This window comes from Culex pipiens, chromosome 1 (assembly GCF_016801865.2).
Source record: "Culex pipiens pallens isolate TS chromosome 1, TS_CPP_V2, whole genome shotgun sequence".
Lineage (NCBI taxonomy): Eukaryota > Metazoa > Arthropoda > Insecta > Diptera > Culicidae > Culex > Culex pipiens.
Genome location: NC_068937.1, coordinates 26,536,278 through 26,562,053, shown reverse-complemented (window position 1 = coordinate 26,562,053; position 25,776 = coordinate 26,536,278). Strand labels below are relative to the sequence as shown.

The following is a 25,776-nucleotide window of genomic DNA, read 5'->3' as shown; positions in this document are numbered from 1 at the left end:
TTCTACTGGGAGGACATTTACGGAACCATATAAATTTGGGCAATATGGGTATCAAAATTCATGGTTTTTGATACTGGTAATGAGAATGGCCATTTTGGCAGGATTGGCCACACCCGGAGTGGCCATTGCCCTGAGGGAAGGTTCTACCGGGAGGACATTTACGGAACCATAAAAATTTGGGCAATATGGGTATCAAAATTCATGGTTTTTGATACTGGTAATGAAAATGACCATTTTGGCAGGATTGGCCACACCCGGAGTGGCCATTGCCCTGAGGGAAGGTTCTACCGGGAGGACATTTACGGAACCATACAAATTTGGGCAATATGTGTATCAAAATTCATGGTTTTTGATACTGGTAATGAAAATGACCATTTTGGCAGGATTGGCCACACCCGGAGTGGCCATTGCCCTGAGGGAAGGTTCTACCGGGAGGACATTTACGGAACCATACAAATTTGGGCAATATGGGTATCAAAATTCTTGGTTTTGATACTGGTGATGAAAATGGCCATTTTGGCAGAATTGGCCACACCCGGAGCGGCCAATGCCCTGAGGGAAGGTTCTACCGGGAGGACATTTACGGAACCATACAAATTTGGGCAATATGGGTATCAAAATTCATGGTTTTTGATACTGGTGATGAAAATGGCCATTTGGGAGGATTGCCCACACCCGGAGTGGCCATTGCCCTGAGGGAAGGTTCTACTGAGAGGACATTTACGGAACCATATAAATTTGGGCAATATGGGTATCAAAATTCATGGTTTTTGATACTGGTAATGAAAATGGCCATTTTGGCAGGATTGGCCACACCCGAAGTGGCCATTGCCCTGAGGGAAGGTTCTACCGTGAGGACATTTACGGAACCATACGACTTGGGGCAATATGCGTATCAAAATTCATGGTTTTTGAAACTGGTAATGAAAATGGCCATTTTGACCGGATTGGCCACACCCGGAGTGGTCAGTGCCCTCGGGAAGGTTCTACCGTGGGGACATTAATCGAACCATACGACTTGAGGCAATATGGGTATCAAAATTCATGGTTTTTTAAACTGGTGATGAAAATGGCCATTTTGGCAGGATTGGCCACACCCGGAGTGGCCATTGCCCTGAGGGAAGGTTCTACCGGGAGAATTTACGGAACCATACAAATTTGGGCAATATGGGTATCAAAATTCATGGTTTTTGATACTGGTGATGAAAATGACCATTTTGGCAGGATTGGCCACACCCGGAGTGGCCATTGCCCTGAGGGAAGGTTCTACCGGGAGGACATTTACGGAACCATACAAATTTGGGCAATATGGGTATCAAAATTCATGGTTTTTGATACTGGTAATGAAAATGACCATTTTGGCAGGATTGGCCACACCCGGAGTGGCCATTGCCCTGAGGGAAGGTTCTACCGGGAGGACATTTACGGAACCATACAAATTTGGGCAATATGGGTATCAAAATTCTTGGTTTTGATACTGGTGATGAAAATGGCCATTTTGGCAGAATTGGCCACACCCGGAGCGGCCAATGCCCTGAGGGAAGGTTCTACCGGGAGGACATTTACGGAACCATACAAATTTGGGCAATATGGGTATCAAAATTCTTGGTTTTTGATACCGGGAGGACATTTACGGAACCATACAAATTTGGGCAATATGGGTATCAAAATTCTTGGTTTTGATACTGGTGATGAAAATGGCCATTTTGGCAGAATTGGCCACACCCGGAGCGGCCAATGCCCTGAGGGAAGGTTCTACCGGGAGGACATTTACGGAACCATACAAATTTGGGCAATATGGGTATCAAAATTCTTGGTTTTTGATACTGGTGATGAAAATGGCCATTTGGGAGGATTGCCCACACCCGGAGTGGCCATTGCCCTGAGGGAAGGTTCTACCGGGAGGACATTTACGGAACCATACAAATTTGGGCAATATGGGTATCAAAATTCTTGGTTTTGATACTGGTGATGAAAATGGCCATTTTGGCAGAATTGGCCACACCCGGAGCGGCCAATGCCCTGAGGGAAGGTTCTACCGGGAGGACATTTACGGAACCATACAAATTTGGGCAATATGGGTATCAAAATTCATGGTTTTTGATACTGGTGATGAAAATGGCCATTTGGGAGGATTGCCCACACCCGGAGTGGCCATTGCCCTGAGGGAAGGTTCTACTGAGAGGACATTTACGGAACCATATAAATTTGGGCAATATGGGTATCAAAATTCATGGTTTTTGATACTGGTAATGAAAATGGCCATTTTGGCAGGATTGGCCACACCCGAAGTGGCCATTGCCCTGAGGGAAGGTTCTACCGTGAGGACATTTACGGAACCATACGACTTGGGGCAATATGCGTATCAAAATTCATGGTTTTTGAAACTGGTAATGAAAATGGCCATTTTGACCGGATTGGCCACACCCGGAGTGGTCAGTGCCCTCGGGAAGGTTCTACCGTGGGGACATTAATCGAACCATACGACTTGAGGCAATATGGGTATCAAAATTCATGGTTTTTTAAACTGGTGATGAAAATGGCCATTTTGGCAGGATTGGCCACACCCGGAGTGGCCATTGCCCTGAGGGAAGGTTCTACCGGGAGAATTTACGGAACCATACAAATTTGGGCAATATGGGTATCAAAATTCATGGTTTTTGATACTGGTGATGAAAATGACCATTTTGGCAGGATTGGCCACACCCGGAGTGGCCATTGCCCTGAGGGAAGGTTCTACCGGGAGAATTTACGGAACCATACAAATTTGGGCAATATGGGTATCAAAATTCATGGTTTTTGATACTGGTGATGAAAATTACCATTTTGACAGGATTGGCCACACCCGGAGTGGCCATTGCCCTGAGGGAAGGTTCTACCGGGCGGACATTTACGGAACCATACAAATTTGGGCAATATGGGTATCAAAATTCATGGTTTTTGATACTGGTAATGAAAATGACCATTTTGGCAGGATTGGCCACACCCGGAGTGGCCATTGCCCTGAGGGAAGGTTCTACCGGGAGGACATTTACGGAACCATACAAATTTGGGCAATATGGGTATCAAAATTCTTGGTTTTGATACTGGTGATGAAAATGGCCATTTTGGCAGAATTGGCCACACCCGGAGCGGCCAATGCCCTGAGGGAAGGTTCTACCGGGAGGACATTTACGGAACCATACAAATTTGGGCAATATGGGTATCAAAATTCATGGTTTTTGATACTGGTGATGAAAATGGCCATTTGGGAGGATTGCCCACACCCGGAGTGGCCATTGCCCTGAGGGAAGGTTCTACTGAGAGGACATTTACGGAACCATATAAATTTGGGCAATATGGGTATCAAAATTCATGGTTTTTGATACTGGTAATGAAAATGGCCATTTTGGCAGGATTGGCCACACCCGAAGTGGCCATTGCCCTGAGGGAAGGTTCTACCGTGAGGACATTTACGGAACCATACGACTTGGGGCAATATGCGTATCAAAATTCATGGTTTTTGAAACTGGTAATGAAAATGGCCATTTTGACCGGATTGGCCACACCCGGAGTGGTCAGTGCCCTCGGGAAGGTTCTACCGTGGGGACATTAATCGAACCATACGACTTGAGGCAATATGGGTATCAAAATTCATGGTTTTTTAAACTGGTGATGAAAATGGCCATTTTGGCAGGATTGGCCACACCCGGAGTGGCCATTGCCCTGAGGGAAGGTTCTACCGGGAGAATTTACGGAACCATACAAATTTGGGCAATATGGGTATCAAAATTCATGGTTTTTGATACTGGTGATGAAAATGACCATTTTGGCAGGATTGGCCACACCCGGAGTGGCCATTGCCCTGAGGGAAGGTTCTACCGGGAGGACATTTACGGAACCATACAAATTTGGGCAATATGGGTATCAAACTTCATGGTTTTAGATACTGGTGATGAAAATGACCATTTTGGCAGGATTGGCCACACCCGGAGTGGCCATTGCCCTGAGGAAAGGTTCTACTGGGAGGACATTTACGGAACCATATAAATTTGGGCAATATGGGTATCAAAATTCATGGTTTTTGATACTGGTGATGAAAATGACCATTTTGGCAGGATTGGCCACACCCGGAGTGGCCATTGCCCTGAGGGAAGGTTCTACCGGGAGGACATTTACGGAACCATACAAATTTGGGCAATATGGGTATCAAACTTCATGGTTTTTGATACTGGTAATGAAAATGACCATTTTGGCAGGATTGGCCACACCCGGAGTGGCCATTGCCCTGAGGGAAGGTTCTACCGGGAGGACATTTACGGAACCATACAAATTTGGGCAATATGGGTATCAAAATTCATGGTTTTTGATACTGGTGATGAAAATGGCCATTTTGGCAGAATTGGCCACACCCGGAGCGGCCAATGCCCTGAGGGAAGGTTCTACCGGGAGGACATTTACGGAACCATACGACTTGGGGCAATATGCGTATCAAAATTCATGGTTTTTGATACTGGTGATGAAAATGGCCATTTTGGCAGGATTGACCACACCCGAAGTGGCCATTGCCCTGAGGGAAGGTTCTACCGTGAGGACATTTACGGAACCATACGACTTGGGGCAATATGCGTATCAAAATTCATGGTTTTTGAAACTGGTAATGAAAATGGCCATTTTGACCGGATTGGCCACACCCGGAGTGGTCAGTGCCCTCGGGAAGGTTCTACCGTGGGGACATTAATCGAACCATACGACTTGAGGCAATATGGGTATCAAAATTCATGGTTTTTTTAAACTGGTAATGAAAATGGCCATTTTGACCGGATTGGCCACACCCAGATTGCCCACACCCGTAGTGGCCAAACCATGAATTTTGATACCCATATTGCCCCAAGTCGTATGGTTTGATTAATGTCCCCCCGGTAGAACCTTCCCGAGGGCACTGGCCACTCCGGGTGTGGCCAATCCAGTCAAAATGGCCATTTTCATTATCAGTTTAAAAAACCATGAATTTTGATACCTATATTGCCCCAAGTCGTATGGTTCGATTAATGTCCCCCCGGTAGAACCTTCCCGAGGGCACTGGCCACTCCGGGTGTGGCCAATCCAGTCAAAATGCCCATTTCCATTACCAGTTTAAAAAACCATGAATTTTGATACCCATATTGCCCCAAGTCGTATGGTTCGATTAATGTCCCCCCGGTAGAACCTTCCCGAGGGCACTGGCCACTCCGGGTGTGGCCAATCCAGTCAAAATGCCCATTTCCATTACCAGTTTAAAAAACCATGAATTTTGATACCCATATTGCCCCAAGTCGTATGGTTCGATTAATGTCCCCCCGGTAGAACCTTCCCGAGGGCACTGGCCACTCCGGGTGTGGCCAATCCAGTCAAAATGCCCATTTCCATTACCAGTTTAAAAAACCATGAATTTTGATACCCATATTGCCCCAAGTCGTATGGTTCGATTAATGTCCCCCTGGTAGAACCTTTCCCAGGGCACTGACCACTCCGGGTGTGGCCAATCCGGTCAAAATGGCCATTTTCATTACCAGTTTAAAAAACCATGAATTTTGATACCTATATTGCCCCAAGTCGTATGGTTCGATTAATGTCCCCCCGGTAGAACCTTCCCGAGGGCACTGGCCACTCCGGGTGTGGCCAATCCAGTCAAAATGCCCATTTCCATTACCAGTTTAAAAAACCATGAATTTTGATACCCATATTGCCCCAAGTCGTATGGTTCGATTAATGTCCCCCCGGTAGAACCTTCCCGAGGGCACTGGCCACTCCGGGTGTGGCCAATCCAGTCAAAATGCCCATTTCCATTACCAGTTTAAAAAACCATGAATTTTGATACCCATATTGCCCCAAGTCGTATGGTTCGATTAATGTCCCCCCGGTAGAACCTTCCCGAGGGCACTGGCCACTCCGGGTGTGGCCAATCCAGTCAAAATGCCCATTTCCATTACCAGTTTAAAAAACCATGAATTTTGATACCCATATTGCCCCAAGTCGTATGGTTCGATTAATGTCCCCCTGGTAGAACCTTTCCCAGGGCACTGACCACTCCGGGTGTGGCCAATCCGGTCAAAATGGCCATTTTCATTACCAGTTTAAAAAACCATGAATTTTGATACCCATATTGCCCCAAGTCGTATGGTTCGATTAATGTCCCCCCGGTAGAACCTTCCCGAGGGCACTGGCCACTCCGGGTGTGGCCAATCCAGTCAAAATGCCCATTTCCATTACCAGTTTAAAAAACCATGAATTTTGATACCCATATTGCCCCAAGTCGTATGGTTCGATTAATGTCCCCCTGGTAGAACCTTTCCCAGGGCACTGACCACTCCGGGTGTGGCCAATCCGGTCAAAATGGCCATTTTCATTACCAGTTTAAAAAACCATGAATTTTGATACCCATATTGCCCCAAGTCGTATGGTTCGATTAATGTCCCCCTGGTAGAACCTTTCCCAGGGCACTGACCACTCCGGGTGTGGCCAATCCGGTCAAAATGGCCATTTTCATTACCAGTTTAAAAAACCATGAATTTTGATACCCATATTGCCCCAAGTCGTATGGTTCGATTAATGTCCCCCCGGTAGAACCTTCCCGAGGGCACTGGCCACTCCGGGTGTGGCCAATCCAGTCAAAATGCCCATTTCCATTACCAGTTTAAAAAACCATGAATTTTGATACCCATATTGCCCCAAGTCGTATGGTTCGATTAATGTCCGCCCGGTAAAACCTTCCCTTAGGGCAATGGCCACACCGGGTGTGTCAAAATGGCCATTTTCATTACCAGTATCAAAAACCATGAATTTTGATACCCATATTGCCCCAACTTGTATGATTCCATAAATGTCCTCCCGGGAGAACCTTCCCTCAGGGCCATGGCCACTCCAGGTGTGGCCAATATCCTAAAAGTTTAGTCCCAACACCATTGCCCCAAATCATTCTGGTTTTCGGGTGACCGTTCTATCTTCATTAGAACAGAATTCCTCCCAAGTTGGTGCACAACCTGTGTCTATCGATGTGTGGATGTGTGTGTCTGAGCAATAAAATTACCACCGTAGATCCGTCTTTGACGAAACCTCGTAAGGTACTGAATTTTTCTGAGGCTATCTGTTAGCTTAAATAGTTCGCATGAAATGTGGCAACATGGTGCAAATTTTGCCTCCTCTCCTGTTTACGTGGAACTGTCACGCGAGAATGTTGCACCATGGTTGCCACATTTCATGCGAACTATTTAAGCTAACAGATAGCCTCAGAAAATTTCAGTGCCTTACGAGGTTTCAACAAAAGCGGATCCACGGTGGTAATTTTATTGCTCACACACACACACGCACACATTGAAAGACACAGTTTGTGCACTAAATTGGGAGGAATTCTGTTCTTATGAAAATTGTAAGGACGGTCACCGGACCAGAATGATTTGGGGCAATGGGCTTGGGACCACATTTATAGGATATTGGTCACACCCGGAGTGGCCAGTGCCCTGGAAAAGGTTCTACCGGGGGGACATTAATCGTACCATACGACTTGGGGCAATATGGGTATCAAAATTCATGGTTTTTTAAACTGGTAATGGAAATGGGCATTTTGACTGGATTGGCCACACCCGGAGTGGCCAGTGCCCTCGGGAAGGTTCTACCGTGGGGACATTAATCGAACCATACGACTTGGGGCAATATGGGTATCAAAATTCATGGTTTTTTAAACTGGTAATGGAAATGGGCATTTTGACCGGATTGGCCACACCCGGAGTGGCCAGTGCCCTCGGGAAGGTTCTACCGTGGGGACATTAATCGAACCATACGACTTGGGGCAATATGGGTATCAAAATTCATGGTTTTTTAAACTAGTAATGGAAATGGGCATTTTGACTGGATTGGCCACACCCGGAGTGGCCAGTGCCCTCGGGAAGGTTCTACCGTGGGGACATTAATCGAACCATACGACTTGGGGCAATATGGGTACCAAAATTCATGGTTTTTGATACTGGACATGAAAATTACCATTTTGATTGGACATTTTCCGAACCATACTTGTTTTGGCAATTTATTTCCACAGAGGTGCCAAAGATTGAAAACATTTTAAAGGAATAAATTATTTAGGATTAAATACATAGGCAATGTTTTAAAAATATAAAATAAAATAGAATATTCTTTAGGAGTTTTGTACAAAGTTCTTTGTCATATTGGTCATGTAGAACATAACCACCTGCACCTTTTTTTTTTAACTGAAATTATCACAAAATACTTTTAATTCAAAAAAACTCTAATAATCAAAATTTGCAGTATGGGTATCAAACGTAGCGGAAAGTTGTGTGCTTTTTCATGTTTTTTTAGGGAAATACAAAAAAACACAAAATTCCGTATTTTCCTAAAATACTCAAATTTTAAAAATTTACAATATAGCGGAATACAAAATTCCGCTTCGTTTATACCTGTATTGCAATATTTTAAAATTTGAGTATTTTAGAAAAATACGGAATTTTGAGAGCTTTAACAACTTATTTTTTTTAATACTAAATTTTTCACACTTTTAAAAGTTCTTTTGGAAAATACTATGATTTTCGCAAAAAAACGCATTTTTCGGAGAAATTTTTTTTTAATTTGCAGTATGTTGAGAGACATTAAAAATTGATGCGTTTTTTTCGAAAAATGCGGTATTTTGTGAAAATTTAAGAATATCAAAAAAACTATAATAAAGTGAAAATATAAACCAAGTTTCAATTCGTATCAACCCAGTGAAAGCATACAAAATTTATGGGAAAAAGCATACAAAATTTATCTTTGTTTGTTACCCATATTGCACTCATTCACTTTTTTTGAGTTTTGTGTAAAATACTAATTTTTTTCGAAAATACCTATTTTTTTAAGTTAAGTTAAGAAATTGTATTATTTTCGAAAAATACGGTATTTTGTAACAATTTATGTAATTCAACAGAAAAAAACTCTAATAAACTGAAAACATAAATCAAATTTCAATTCGTTGGATGCCAATATTGCAAATTTTGAAACTTTTAGTATTTTCAAAAAACGTACAGTATTTTGTGAAAGTTTTAGTATTATTCTTTAAAAAATCTAATTAAATGAATAAGCATACAACATTTCTGTTCGTTTGGTCCCATATTGAAAATTGGAAAATTTTAGTATTTTCGAAAAAAATACGTTAATTTGTGAAATTGTTTGGTACTTTCGCTTCACTTCGAATAGTTTCAAAATAATACGGTATTTTGTAAAAAATTTATATATCATACCAATTTTCGCTTCGTTTTATACCCTTCTTGTAATTTACAAAAATATGAGAACTTTCGAAAAAAAACGTTTTTTTGCGAACAATTTTAAATATTTATACTTTAAAACTATATTATAATTTTAAAAAAAAAATTGGTATGGTTTAATTAGGTCGATTTTAGAATAAATTTAAAAATGAATTATTGTCCATTATCGGCGATAAAATGATCGCCGATAGAATTATCGAAATAGTTATAGCGATTGATTATCGTTATCGTTATCGAGCCTCGATAATTTTATCGTTAGCAACCTTGGTTTTTTCCATGTTATAGTATGTTTTAAACTATGTTTGAAGATATAACAAAAGATTTGAAGATTTCAAAAAGGAGTGTGAAATAATTCGAAAAACATTTTTTTTTAATTTGAATGTATTAAAAAGTTAAGAAAATATGTATGAGTTTCGTTATAAATCCTCATAGAAATTTATCCTTCTTTCTAATCTAATCTAATCTAATCAGACCCTAGCGCAGCCAATCTTTCGAAGGGATCCTGGAGAGTGCCTTAGGTTAGATGACGCCTAGCACTCTTCTTGTCATTTATTAACATTTGTAGTGCGCCATTGCATCGGAATGCATTGAAACATCACAAGCGTTAAAGCGGCCAGGCCTACTGCGTAAAGCCATATCGCAGAGATGACTCGTAATTGGGTTGAGTTTGAGCACTGATTGTCCGAACAACAACACAATTCTGAATCGACAGGGGAGGAAGAAGCGTGGGGACACACCACCATACGCTCCGTGATTTGGTAGTATTCGTTGGGAGCACCATGCTAAGAAGGTTTGGTACTCCGGGACCCTCTGGGGTGGGACATTGTATTTCCACGAATGCCCTGGACACTATTTACCGTGGTTATAGCGCCACAACTCGCTCTCTGTAACAGTATTCTTAATTCCAGTCAACGCTCACCAAGTCGTCATGGCTTAGTGGTTAGCATTTTTGCTCACCAATCCAAAGGACAGGGGATCGAACCCCACCTCAAGTGACTTTGATTTTTCGTTCATTTCATCATTTCAAATTTATGTGTTCTTAACTTTCTCGTTGGGAGCAGATAGGAATCGATCCCAGAACCATTCGCTTACAAAGCGAACACCGTAACCAGTCAGCCACGGCCGCTCCTCATAGAAATTTACCCTTCTTTGCAAAAAAAAACAAAAGATTGAATTTGAAAGCAGAAAATCTAATTTTCATCTAAACTGGCAAAGACGAGAATTTATACTCGAGAAAAAAAACTAATTTAAAATAAAAAACTAACTTTTGTACACTACTTTGTGTAGCTCGCTTATTAAATTTTCATGCCTGATGCCTCATTCTTTGAATCATACGTTCATAACAGATTGTGTAGTACATCAAGCCAAGATAACCAACAACGCCTGCGAGTACATCAGCCTAGAATTAATTACATTACAAATTTCCCGCACAAAATCTCATTAAAATTTCAAGTATCGGCACACCATACCCTCCATCGCATCAGTCATATGAGCGCTATCGTGCCCGGAAAATCACCCACCGAAAACCCAACTCGACCTGAATTTCCCAGGAAAAACACGCCAAATTCACACCACCACGCACGCTGCTGTGTCGGCTTGTTTTGGGTGCCCCCACTCTTTCCGATTACTTCATAAAATTTTACGATAATGCCGCCGAGAAATGATGCATCATGGCGGGGATGGTCCCGGTTTTGGGGCACGTCACGACACTACGGACACACGCACTTTCACCGGAAAAATTTGTCCCGTGGAGATCCTTAATAATTTCTTATGGGGTCGTTTAACTTGAGGGTTAGGGTTTCCAGGAATCAAAACGTCATAAATGAGGCAGAAATTAGTAAAGTTCCAGCTCGGTTCGTGTTTTCGCAATGCTAAATGAAGCTGATGGTTGGTGTCTCTGCTAAATTCTATCTGGCGAAATCGATTTAAAACATTTGGACAGAACTTATAGCAGAGACACCAACCAATACGTCAATTTAACATTCCAAAGACTTGAACCAAGCTAGTTAAGTTTGCTTTGGTCTGTTTTAAGGTCACCCTACCCCTCCGTACAACGTAGTTCCCCGTTGATACCCTCTACTCAGCGGCGGATAGCCTGCCAGAACCGGGGCTACTTTATGGTCCGGTACCAGCGGTGCCGTGTAGTTCTAGAGGTGATAACGATGGCACGCGCGTGACTCTGCAAAGTTGGTTGTGGCGCGGCTCGCCATTTGTTTTGTCCCCTGTCGTCATCGGAGGAAGAGACGCAACGAAACCCGTCGACAGCTAGGTCAACACGTGAAACTAGAGAAGGCCACGGACTACGGTATGAACCTTCCGGATCCGGACGAGGGGTCATAACATTTACTCATTCAATCGTTCTGTTTACACTCTATTACTGGTGGTGGCCTTGCTTCGCGTGGACCATGCCGTGACGCTATCACAGGGAGGGACAGTTTTTTGGTTGATTGGGAATAACAGGACTGCTAATTGGGTTGTTCCGGAAACGGTGTAGCTCGCTTCTCGTCCAGGTCATGAACTCTGGACAACCCATCTCTCTTCAGCTAGTTCATACTTCACATCAACCGCGGTGAAGAATCTCAGCAACAAATCTGCGAAGCACCTCAACTCATCGTATAATCCTCTTGCCTCGCAAGGACGACTCTCTCCAGGAAGCTTTAATCATCCGGAGCAGCTTTCACTGCTCGTTGACTTTTCAGAACCAGAAGTGGAGGTGTGGCGGCGAAAGCAAACATTGCCCCACGCGCCGGACGACTAAGCTTTTACCCGGAACAGAGTCCAACGCCAGACAGTTCCGACCAATGAAGCGAGAGTTTACGGAGGTTGGAGCATAATTTCATTTCGTGGAAACTGCTGCTTCTGCTGGCTTCCAGATATCACCATGTTGGCAGGCGCGGTATAATTTCTGTCACCGTCAGCGGCAGCTGAAAATGCAACTCCCCCCCTTGGGGGCGTTGGAGATCGTTCTGAACACGTTCCAGGAGGAGAGCTCGCACATTAAACTTTAAAGCGTTACCTGACTCGTGGAGGCGACAGCAAGCTGTGCATTTTCTAATATGTAGTATTCTTCCTTTGAATTTACAGTCACTCTATCGAAGCAGGCTTGATCTAGTACTTTTTTGTCTGTACCAACCAGGGGGTAGCGAAGAAGACGCCATCTTGGAAGTCCAGGAAACAAACACTGACAATCAGTATTATACATGTTACTATGGTTACACGAAGTGTGTTATCCTGATTGAACTCAAAAGTCCCATGCAAATGTGTAAAAGCAAACTGGAAAATGGGTTATGCCGATTCTGAGTGTACGGGCGCACTGTTTTGTCGACCAAAAGAAAAAAAAAAAACAAAAAAAGGTAAACAGAAAAATCACTATTTTCGATATGAATTTTCAACCAATATTGGGATGGAATCTACAAGAACATGATAGAATTTGCCATCAGCAACACAATTCACGTGTTTTTTCAGGAATTTATCGTTTAAATTGCGGAAAATTTGAAAATCAAAAACCCAAACAATGACAGAAAAAATCGTGCACGTGGTTTGACCTTGTTTGACGTTTGACAGAGAAAATTTTGACTGTTCTACGCAAAAACTGACAACAAAACCGCTTCGGCGAAGTGCAGCGAAATGTCACGAAGGTTCAGCCGTACACCAGTAGGTGTCGCAAATGTGCCAAAATGGCTCAAACGGAATCCAAACGGAATCCAACCGGAGATTCCGTTTAGAAAAATTCGAAACAATTTTCGAAGCGGAATTCGAAGCGGAATGAACCCGTCGAGCGGAAAACGGTTTGATTGGGGAGGAATCACAAATCCGTATAAATAATTTCAAGATTTTTCAGGTGTAAACCGAAAACGCGATCAAAAATTAAAGTTAGGCTGCTTATTTAATTGTCGGTGTACAGGAAGCCGCACTGTTTAATCATTTTCTAACGTCCATTCAATTTTGTAGTCCAAACCCAGTCATTGAATTGGAAAAATAAAATTCTTTTCCAAATTTTCTTTTCTTGATTTGTGAGCACCTCAGCCCGGGAGCATGTTGACAGCTCCCATACAAACTGAGCGTATCTCTTTTTGTGGGCCCAGTGGGCCTAACATGGCGGCCTTTGATATTATCTTGCCAAACTTTTGAAAATGGTGAATAGTTTGAATAAACACAGTTTTTGCCTTGTTTCGGTTTAAAACGACAAAATAAGCGGTTCGGAATCATTTTCTTAAAAAACTTGTTTTGAGATACGCCTCGTTCAAATATTAGTCTAGAACAGTTGAAAGGAGCGTGCCGCGAAAGCCGTCACGAAAAAAAAGTTTCCCATGCAAACTTTGAGTTGCGTATTTACCGGACGGACTCCGACGAGGCCCACTGGCCATCTGTCGGTGAATATGCGCAACTCACGAAAACTGTCATCTTAGGGTCCGGCTGGTGCACCTACGTCGAAGACCAAGATTGTTTACTTTTTGCTCTTTGGTCTGACAGTCTTGGTCTGACAGATTTGGTCTGTCAGCTTTATCATGGATTTTGGTCTGGTCTAGGCGAGGGATAGAACACAGCACCTTCCTGGTACCAACTCCAGGGAGACGATTTCTACACCTGGAATGAACTAAAGACCTAAATCGACCTAACTTAACACTCAGGCTAAGACCAACATTTTACTTTCCCATCTCACGGAAGGCGTGATCAAGAAAAGCTAACTGCCGTCGACTGGGATTGAACCCAGGTCAGCTGGGGTGAAAGAAGAGGCAACCAAGTTTAGCACTAAACCTCCGACCCCTACAATTATTTCATATTTTATTGTAGCTAACTGATTTGGTTAATTTTCATCACAATAGGCTAATATAATAGCAAGAAATCTATGAACAATTGACGTTGTCGTGTTACCTTGTCACACGTCGCTTTTTGACGTTTCGAGAAAAACAATGTAAACAATAAGTCTATTCCCGTACTACAGAATTCTGCAATTCTGCACGAAATTGGCAGCAGAGCGTTGCCGTACTTTTCTACAAGCTCTCTTTTCTCTTCTCTTCTCTTTCGTGTTGAAAAGTGACTGCAAGTTGGAGTGAGTACACGCTTACATAAAATTTGCAAGTTGGGAGAAATCAAGCGTTCTATTATTAGTTGTAATAAATTTGATGTTTTATTATTACTAAATTCAAGTAGTTTTATTGAAGCAACGTTTGTATATTTTGAATTGATGAGTTTTGGGGTAGGTTTTTATTAAATGTCTGGTTTTATTAATAACGATATTTAATATAATAAATTTTAAATAAATAATTGTTGAGGGATAAATTTTTGATCAGGGGGATCGCAGCAACCGTGCGCGAAGTCGGAAGCAAAAATTTTTAGCTGTCGTTTTTTCACCCATTTTTTTTTTTTTTTTTTGTGAAAAAAGTATTTCAACATTATGAAGATCAACGCAAAATTTCTGATGATGACCAGTGGAAGTTTTGGAAGCGGAGCTTTCGCGATTATCTGGACCAGCTCTCTTCAATTCCTCAAGTGTCGTCGTCGGATGAAATGGCAATTTTGGCCAGATGAGGTCTGCGGTCCGGGCCCCTCTAGCTGCAGCCGTTGTTGGAGTGGAGATATTCGGAGCTAAGGAACGCTTCCACTTCATCCGATCGGCCTGTTTTTTATCAAGAATTTGGGATCTGACGATCGGGACCCCACCCACCTGGCTGTGTCTTTTGAAGATTTGCTGTTCCTTGGTGAGTGCTTTCCATCATTATTTGCTATTTGACTATATTCCCCTTTATTATAATATAATATTATAAATTCAATACCCTTCTACCCCTTTCTCATTTTCCAATTCCCCAATCCCAATTTCCCCAACCCCAATTTTCCCATTTCCCACTTCCCCCCTGAAAATATAAATAATTGCCAATTTACACTAACACACCACACCCAACTTATTCGGAGCGTTTGGTACGGTATGTCCACGCATCCTTCCTCCCCTGTTGATTCTGTGAAATGTGGTCCGTTCACAGAATCTGTCTCTGCGGTTAATGCAACGCAGTAGGCCTGGCCGCTTTAATTTTTGCAATACATTTTCGGGGTAACTCGGATGTACTGCAATTATTACTATTGACAAGAAAGAACTTGGGGCGTAATCTAACCACAAGTCTTCCAGGATGCTTTCTTCGGACTGGCTGCGCTTGTGTTCGATTAGATTAGTTGAGGGATAAATTTTTGATCATCAATTCTTTTTGAACAGATTTAATATGTGTGTTAAAATAATAGGCAAATTTAATTGGAAAATAATTAGTTGTAGCTGCACTGGTGCTACCGATTTGTTTTCTTATATGAACAAAAAAAATATAATATTGTCGAACTTTCAATGAAGAAATCACAAAGGAGATATTAGACTATACCAAACAAACAAACAAACAGGCTGACGTTTCTGCAAACAAAGCAGGCAAACTGTCAAAAAGTGCGAGTTTGTATTTTGTCATTGAGCATTTCTCTACCAAAACCGGAAATGGATTTTATCTGTATTTTTTGATTTGGGTCAAACTTGGTGGGGGGCCTTCCCTATGACCAAATAAGCTAATTTGTGTCATTGGTTCACCCATACAAGTGTCCATACAATTTACGCTGCTGTCCAAACAAAAATGGTATGTAAATATTCAAACAGCTGTAACTTTTGAGTGAATTTTCTGATCAATTTGGTGTCTTGGGCAAAGTTGTAGGTATTGTTGAGGACCTTTGAGAAAAAAAAGGTACACTGAAAAAAAAATTTGCAGATTTTTTTTATCTACTTCTTTTTACTAAAACTCAATTTCCCAAAATATTTATTTTTTGATTTTCGAGATTTTTTGATATGTTTTAAGGGGACAAAAATCCGCAACTTTTGAGCCATAGAGTAACATGGTCAAAAAATCTGCCGCCGAGTTGTGAATTTTTGAAAAAATAGTGATTTTTGGAAAAATCTAAATTTCATGCAAAAACAAATTTGACGTTGTTTTTCAATGCAAAATTGAATTTGCAATCGAAAACTACTTTACAGATTTTTTGATAAAGAGCTCCGTTTTCAAGATATAGCCACCGAAAGTTTGATTTTAGCGAAATATTTGCAGTTTTTCGATTTTCAAAAATAGTGACCATGAGCGACCATTTCTAAAAATATTTTTTTTAAGTTCAGAAAATTTGCTATAAAATTGTCTAAGAGACATTGAAGATTGGACCTCGGGTTGCTGAGATACAGCCGCTTTAAGAAAAAGAAACACGAAAATTGAAGTTTTCTTAATCTCACCAAAACAACCCACCATTTTCTAATGTCGATATCTCAGCAATTAATGGACCGATTTTCAATGTTAAAATATGAAACATTCGTGAAATTTTTCGATCTTTTCGAAAAAAAAATATTTTGAAAAAAAAAATCAAGACTAGCTTTTTAAATGAGCGAAATATTCAATGTTTGGCCCTTTTAAAATGTTAGTCTTGATTTAAATTTTTTAAAGATATTTTTTCGAAAAGATCGGAAAATTTCACGAATGTTTCATGTTTTAACATTGAAGATCGGACCATTAGTTGCTGAGATATCGACATTAGAAAATGGTGGGTTGTTTTGGTGAGACTTGGAAAACTTCAATTTTCGTGTTTCTTTTTCTTAAAGCGGCTGTATTTCAGCAACCAGAGGTCCAATCTTCAATGTCTCTTAGACAATTTTATAGCAAATTTTCTGAACTTTAAAAATTTTTTTTTTAGAAATGGTCGCTCATGGTCACTTTTCAATTTTGAAGAGATTTGCAACGGCCTTATTTTTTAAATTATAATTTTTTGTTTTTTTTTAGAAGTTGCTTTTGAATTTTTGATGTTTTAAACCTGGGTGCAGAATAGTTGTTCGCAAAGCGGCCTCAATTTAGAACTGTCAAAGTGGAACCAATTCACTGTTCGCAAAATGCTACCAAGAAGTGGCAAGTATTGTAATCGATCTATAATTTATTTTGCCGGTGGTGTCGAGCTTTTTCACAAAATTCCACCCATTTCTGACGCAATATTTTGTCACGTGGAAATCAAAAAAGGCCTCTTTTGGCCGCCATCGATTAGTCTACGAACATAAAAAGTGCGAAGCCCTTAATTTTTCAACGAAAATTTAAACATAAACAGATTTAAAAACAATCAAAACAAGTCATTTCCGCAGCAAAAAATATGTCACGCTTGAGCTTGAACATAGCCTTCCACTTCGTTTATGTTTACAACTGTAGTGCAGATGTATTAGTAAGGAGCAGTGGGGAGCATTCAAAAATCACGTTACGCATTCTGTCTTTTCAGCACCCAGTTTTAAACTCTTATCTTTTTTATTTTGGTTTTTATTTCGAATTTTCAAATTTTTAATTCGATTAATATTTATGATTTTTTGTTTGCTTTGAATTTGTGATTTATGTTTTTTTCTGATATAAATATTTGCTTTTAAAATTTATGAAATATCTCATTTTTTTAAGTTTCAAACATTTTGTCCCGAGTTATAGTTACGAATGTTTACGGTAGTCGGGCATGTACGTGTGTCAAACGCATTCTGACCTGAAATCCCTTTGGCCAGTTGTCGTACTTACTGCAATTTTCAGGGCATGTCAAGATAGCTCGGCAAGATTGAAACTTCTTTCATATGAAAAATGACAACAATGCAAGGAGTTTTTTTCGGTTAATATTGAATATCTCAGGAATAAAATCGATTTTTGAAGATCTGTGAAGGTCAAAAGGTGGCTTAAGCTCTTTTGCATTGTTTTGCTTGAAATACAACTTTAAACTCCTCACGAACAAAGTGTTTATTTCGCTCAAGATTTCCATATCATCCCACGTGTTCAAAAAATAAGAAATCTTTTTTGATTCGTCAAGCTTTATTTACACGCACACAACCACCATGATACACCGCGAATGATTGATTGAGCTGGCGTCGGCCGACTTGGAGGGGCACGTGAGAATTTTATGCACGAACTTGGCGCACGTGGCGCGCGTGTTTTGACAGTTTCTCCTGGCAGGGTGATTTCTTCTTCTTCTTTTTTTTGCTTGACAGGAAGAAAACAAAGCCATCACACACTTTTCCACCCCGAAAGTGGCTCAATTTGTGTCACTTTGTGTGTGATTGGTCCCGTTTGACTGATTTTGATTAATAATGCCGGGACGGGGAAGTGACAGCTCGATTGGGAACATGCTGTTTTGTTTTGATTGTTTGTTGTTTGTGATTTTATTTGCGGTACAGGTTGCTCTTTTTTAGTTGACTTGTGAGAACAGTCTCATCTTTATTTTAAAAACTCGTTCAAATTTTTAAACATAATATAAGACAAACTGCCCTCCATTAGCAACTTTGTGAACCTTACTTCAAAATAATTTGCACGTGGTTCCTTGTTTGAGCAGGGGTGGGAGGGGGTCAGGGTACCATTATCCGCCCATCCACATTTGTAACAGGTAGAAGGTACCACCACCGTCTCCCGAGTACTTCACGTTATGCAAAGCTGTGCTGTCACAGATATGCTGTCGGTGGAATATACTACTGAGCTGCTGAAATTTATGTGCCGCTTTAACCCGCCAGACTTGGTCGGTGTGGTGCTATACTGTAGCAGTGTCCTCCGAATGTTGAGCTTTGAACGCCGTAGCTAAACGGAGATAGTCTCGACAGCACCCAAAACCCGTCAAAATCCAAGCGAAACTTAGTTGAGGAAACCGTGGAGAATTTCCCTTGTCCCCTTAAAAAAGTGGAGCACTTTTCGTCTCCCCTATACTTTTCTGCTGTTGAAGATCTGTTCTGGTGGAGTTCGCAAGATTTTCGCCTTGCATCACGATAGCACACCACTGACATATTATAGAACATACAGCCAGCCATGTGTAACGGCGTCACATTAAGGTGTCTTTGCAGAGTGCCACCGGGGTTTTCGTGAATATCAATTCTGTAATAGCTACTCGAGACAACCCGAGCCGAACAGGAAGGATGAAAAGTTCGTGGTAGGAAAATTTCAAAAGAAATTTAAACTTTTTTCAAGCCAATCTTCCGATTAATTTGATGGTTTTCAAAAAAATGTATATGTTTTGCTTTTCCTGTTGTTTAAAAAGAGATTTGGAAGGAGTTACATAACCTTCGATTTTGTTCTACATACTAGCCATAATACTTTCATGTTGTTTCGAGGTTTATGTTATCCTCTTTGCAAAAATGTTCTGCAAAACATTCCCTACGTTACAATGCTGTGAGACTCCGGTAAACGAAAAATGTTTACATTTTTATTGGGTTGGAACTTTTCACTGACATACTTTGCTTCACATAATTGTGGCAGTTATCAAAACCAAAAATATTCAAAAACCGATTTGGTGTTTTAAGTAAAGATTAGTTTCAGATAAGTTCAAATGAGATAAATATATATACTATATATGCTATATATAGTACACTCTTAAAAAACTACCCTTTTTATTTGATCAACCCGGGCAGACGGTAATAACAAAATTAATAATATTTCAATAACAAATCCTGTTAAAATAACAAAAAATGTTATTATTTTATCCTGAAGTTCAACTTCAAGAAGAAAAAAATAATAACAGTTTCTGATAAAATAACAAAATTTGGTATTGAAGTGGTATTATATTGAAAATGTTTAATATAACGCTAATAAGAGGAAATGTTATACATTTCAAAAACTCTCCTAATAACAAAATTTGTTATTCGTTTGGTATTCTGACTTAGAAATAAAATTACCATAAATCGCACAAATGGAAAAGTTTCTAAGTGTCCATAACACAATCTGTTATTATTTTTTCTTTTGTTAAATATGTTTAGATCTTTGGGATAATTTTGTCTAATTTCGTCGGGGTCATTATTTTGGCTATGAAATGGGGTCCTTAAGCTAAAATTATTCTAAAAAGTTGAAAATTTGAAAGTTGATTTTTTAAATTATTTGATAAACCCCCTAAGGGACTTTGCTAAAATTGGCTAGAAATATGGAATAATTTTGACCAATTTCATCGGGATCATTATTTTGGCCATAAAATGGGGTCCTTAAGCTAAAATTATTCTGAAAAGTTGAAATTTTGAAAGTTGTTTTTTTTTTTAATTATTTGATATACCCCCTAAAGGACTTTGTTTAAAATGGTTAGAATATGGGATAATTTTGACCAATTTCGTCGGGATCATTATTTTGGCCATGGAATGGAGTCCTTAAGCTAAAATTATTTTGAAAAGTTGAAATTTTGAAAGTTGACTTTCATAATTATTTGATATACCCCCTAAAGGACTTTGTTTAAAATGGTTAGAATATGGGATAATTTTGATCAATTTCGTCAGGTTCATTATTTTGGCCATGAAATGGGATCCTTAAGCTAAAATTATTCTAAAAAGTTGAAATTTTGAAAGTTGATTTTTTAAATTATTTGATATACCCCCTAAGGGATTTTACTAAAATTGGCTAGAACTATGGGATAATTTTGACCAATTTTCTAAAAAGTTGAAATTTTGAAAGTTGATTTTTTTTTTATTATTTGAGATACCCCCTAAGGGATTTTACTAAAATTGGCTAGAACTATGAAATAATTTTGACCAACTTTATCGGGGCCATTTATTTCATCAAGAAATGGGGTTTCAAGCTAAAATTGATCCGATAAAATTAACTTTTGAGAGTTCATTTTTGTTTTTTAAATTTTTTTATGTTCCCTAACGGAATTGATTTATTTATTGAGATTTTTTGAAGTGTGAATAACAAAAACTGTTATTATTTTCACAGAGCCAGGAAGTCGGAGCTGACGTTGAAGTTCGAGCTGGAATGAGACCTCGGAGACTGCATCGGATTCAGCAAATTTTCAGCAACTTTTACTTGGAGTCGGAATCCGTGAAGTCGGGTATTTTTGGAGAGCTGAAGTCATCGTTGACGTCATATCCTGCATCCAGAGTCGGAGTTGTCTTCAAAGTATGGATTCAAAGTCGCTTGGAGGTACCCGACTTTGCAGTCCTGACTAGTACAGAAGAGTTATGGCAACTGCAGGTTTATTTGCAAATTACAAATAAACCAAAACAATAACTTTTTTTTTGTTATGGAGACATACCAGTTCAATAACATTTTTTGTTATTATGCTGCTCTACCTCTCCGCACAAAATAACAAATCTTGTTATTCCTTCATGATTCCTTCTGTGTTATTGGTTTGTTATTGCAATAACAACATAATAACAGTTTAAGTTATTCTTCGAACAAATTTTTGTTGTTGATTTTTGTTATTTTAACAACTAATCCGATCACCCCAATAACATATTTCGATCTTCTCACAATATCAAAAACTGACCATCCCAAGTTATTTCCATCTGCTCGGGAACACAACACAAAATATCTATATGAGGAAAAAATGTGCACAGAATACAGAATGTAATACAGAATGTGGTAATTATTGGAGCTCACAAATATCAAATTGTGGAAAAATATCATCATTTTTTTATGTGTTTATGATGACAAACTATTCCATCTTTTAAGAATTTGCACAAGTCGATGATTTTTTTTTTTGCTCTAGGTACAGTTTTTTAAATAGTGATTCTGCAATGTTATATACATTATGGAAGTAACATAAATTTCACCTAATTTTTGTTATAAAATCAAATTTGCAATCGAAAAGCTGGTGAAATGTATCGGTGAAATGCAACGGTATTGTGCTATAGTCTCTTTATTACAAAAAAAAGTAATTTTCATTTTGCTTAAAACGTATTTTTTCACCAACTTTTTTCGTAAAAATCGTAAATTTCCTATCAACTTTCTTCAAAGACATTGATGATTGGACCATTAATAGTAGACAGTTACAATATATCCAAGTTTCACGCAAATTTAACGGCATCCTGAAAGTTGTTTCTAAACAACTCAAAAATGTTATTTGTCAGCAAATTATTGCAAAAATAAAGGTATAAAACATTCTGCACAGGTATCTGGTTATCTGACCCAGACAATTCAATATATATTGTTTGCTAGGTTAAGTGAGGTTAAACTTCACTTCTTTTTAGCAATCAGTTCAACAAACTAATTTTAATTGAGGCTATGCCGAAAAAAGGCATGAGGATTTCAAAACATTTTTTTTGTGTGTTTATGAATTAAATGACTAAAAATAAAAACAAAACAAGAATTCTTTGATACATTTTGTATGAGACAGAATAATTAAAACTCAGTTTCGCAGACTTTTAAAGCAAAATATATATTGAAAAATGCTAAATTCACGATTTAGGATAAAACACTGTCAAAAGTTTGTTTCGAAGAGTTATTGATTTTCGATCTGCAATCTTAAATTGAAGAAAAGTGAAAATGTAAAAAAAACTTTTTCATTTGAATGTAACACATTTTGCAACTTCTAAAAACTGTTTGACAAGAGCTGATTGGCTTTCTCAGTGAGATCAAAAAGATATTTTTCTTCAGAAATCCATTCTAACTTTTGCAATCAGATCAAAAGCAAAGCTAATCAAAGTTTTAATTCACGGAAATTCCTAATAGGACAATACTCACTTCCTGTTTATCTGCCTCTTTTCTATCCAGATATCTGATACACTTCAAATTCTTCGCCAGCTTCCCAACTTCGCAGCAAGTTTATATCCAATATAAAAATCGCCTACACCTTATTTTCCCCTCGAATTGATCACTTCCTCAACACACACACCCACACCGGTTTGCGCACTCGGAAAATTACGTGGAAAACATTCCTCACTCACTCTTTCTCACCGCTCTATTTTCACCGTGCACTAAAGAGCTTTCCCGGCAGGCACATTTTCTCCTAATGGCGCAGCCCGGTAACTTCACTTTCCAATTATTTCGATCATTTCCCGCTCCAATAACCACTTTGACTCGCTGCTCGAATTTCCTTCCTTCCAGCCGAAATTTTCCTTTTTTTCGATTACTTCCTTCTTTCGAGCGTGGCACGGCGACGACGACGACGACGACGACGTCAAGATCAGCCGACAGCAATTATTTTATTTTCGCTTTTTTTTGCGACTTCTCGGTATTTATTTACTTGTTATAATACTTTTTGGAAATTTTTAAAATTGGCCAAAAATACACAAATTAACATCAAATTTGTGCAACTTCCCGCGTCAAAACAAATTTCCACACTTGCATCGAGCCCCGAAAAAGCACGTCCACTCGCGACCACATTCAACAAGCGAATGCAGTTTGTTCCGTCATCCGACGACGTCCACGTGCGGCACCACGTGGAGACGCATGGTAAATTGGGCGCCAGAAAACCCGACGACGCAGCAGTTCCACGTGCGATTCGCGCTACTTTACTCGCTGTACTGAAAAGTAGTTCCGTGTTCCACAGGAAGTCCAGCATTGACTTCGGGTGTCGCTACGGTACCAATACCGGGAGGATTTTTCACCCACACTGTGAAAGGAAAAGGAAAACATTGACCGAGTTCGGGGAAATCAGCTGAGCCGTCAGCAACAGCCGGCTGGAAAAACAAAACAGAGAGTCACTTCGGGTCGTGCAACATGTGGATGGTCGGATTTTATGCGAGAGAAAGTGAGAGAGTAGTTGGAAAGAGATAGGGATGTCCAAAAAATCTTGTTGCTTGTGCTTTTTTGCTTTTTTTGCTTTTTTGCTTTTTCGCTTTTTTGCTTTTTTGCTTTTTTGCTTTTTTGCTTTTTTGCTTTTTTGCTTTTTTGCTTTTTTGCTTTTTTGCTTTTTTGCTTTTTTGCTTTTTTGCTTTTTTGCTTTTTTGCTTTTTTGCTTTTTTGCTTTTTTGCTTTTTTGCTTTTTTGCTTTTTTGCTTTTTTGCTTTTTTGCTTTTTTGCTTTTTTGCTTTTTTGCTTTTTTGCTTTTTTGCTTTTTTGCTTTTTTGCTTTTTTGCTTTTTTGCTTTTTTGCTTTTTTGCTTTTTTGCGTTTTTGCTTTTTTGCTTTTTTGCTTTTTTGCTTTTTTGCTTTTTTGCTTTTTTGCTTTTTTGCTTTTTTGCTTTTTTGCTTTTTTGCTGTTTTGCTTTTTTGCTTTTTTGCTTTTTTGCTTTTTTGCTTTTTTGCTTTTTTGCTTTTTTGCTTTTTTGCTTTTTTGCTTTTTTGCTTTTTTGCTTTTTTGCTTTTTTGCTTTTTTGCTTTTTTGCTTTTTTGCTTTTTTGCTTTTTTGCTTTTTTGCTTTTTTGCTTTTTTGCTTTTTTGCTTTTTTGCTTTTTTGCTTTTTTGCTTTTTTGCTTTTTTGCTTTTTTGCTTTTTTGCTTTTTTGCTTTTTTGCTTTTTTGCTTTTTTGCTTATTTGTTGATTGTTGATTGTTGATTGTTGATTGTTGATTGTTGATTGTTGATTGTTGATTGTTGATTGTTGATTTGTTGATTGTTGATTGTTGATTGTTGATTGTTGATTGTTGATTTGTTGATTGTTGATTGTTGATTGTTGATTGTTGATTGTTGATTGTTGATTGTTGATTGTTGATTGTTGATTGTTGATTGTTGATTGTTGATTGTTGATTGTTGATTGTTGATTGTTGATTGTTGATTGTTGATTGTTGATTGTTGATTGTTGATTGTTGATTGTTGATTGTTGATTGTTGATTGTTGATTGTTGATTGTTGATTGTTGATTGTTGATTGTTGATTGTTGATTGTTGATTGTTGATTGTTGATTGTTGATTGTTGATTGTTGATTGTTGATTGTTGATTGTTGATTGTTGATTGTTGATTGTTGATTGTTGATTGTTGATTGTTGATTGTTGATTGTTGATTGTTGATTGTTGATTGTTGATTGTTGATTGTTGATTGTTGATTGTTGATTGTTGATTGTTGATTGTTGATTGTTGATTGTTGATTGTTGATTGTTGATTGTTGATTGTTGATTGTTGATGGTTGATTGTTGATTGTTGATTGTTGATTGTTGATTGTTGATTGTTGATTGTTGATTGTTGATTGTTGATTGTTGATTGTTGATTGTTGATTGTTGATTGTTGATTGTTGATTGTTGATTGTTGATTGTTGATTGTTGATTGTTGATTTTTGATTGTTGATTGTTGATTGTTGATTGTTGATTGTTGATTGTTGATTGTTGATTGTTGATTGTTGATTGTTGATTGTTGATTGTTGATTGTTGATTGTTGATTGTTGATTGTTGATTGTTGATTGTTGATTGTTGATTGTTGATTGTTGATTGTTGATTGTTGATTGTTGATTGTTGATTGTTGATTGTTGATTGTTGATTGTTGATTGTTGATTGTTGATTGTTGATTGTTGATTGTTGATTGTTGATTGTTGATTGTTGATTGTTGATTGTTGATTGTTGATTGTTGATTGTTGATTGTTGATTGTTGATTGTTAATTGTTAATTGTTGATTGTTGATTGTTGATTGTTGATTGTTGATTGTTGATTGTTGATTGTTGATTGTTGATTGTTGATTGTTGATTGTTGATTGTTGATTGTTGATTGTTGATTGTTGATTGTTGATTGTTGATTGTCAAAATGTCTCTCCTAACGATCCATCCTTCATTAGTGAACCACCCTAACCGTCGGCTCACATTTGGATCCAACTAATTCAAATTTAATGATACTTTTGCGTCCAACCCCCCTCAAACGTATTTCCGTACGAGAGGTG

The 25,776-nt window shown here is 38.9% G+C and overlaps 1 protein-coding gene across 1 annotated transcript in view; it reads right to left on the bottom strand.

Moving 5' to 3' along the window:
• Positions 1 to 23,485, bottom strand: part of LOC120413316 (serine/threonine-protein kinase 32A-like) — a 360,996-nt gene extending 337,511 nt beyond the window's left edge. Inside the window, exon 1 of the mRNA XM_039574084.2 lies at positions 22,718 to 23,485. The gene's annotated coding sequence lies outside the window, so the exon portion shown is untranslated. The remainder of the gene's footprint in view (positions 1 to 22,717) is intronic.
• Positions 23,486 to 25,776: the final 2,291 nt, after the last annotated feature.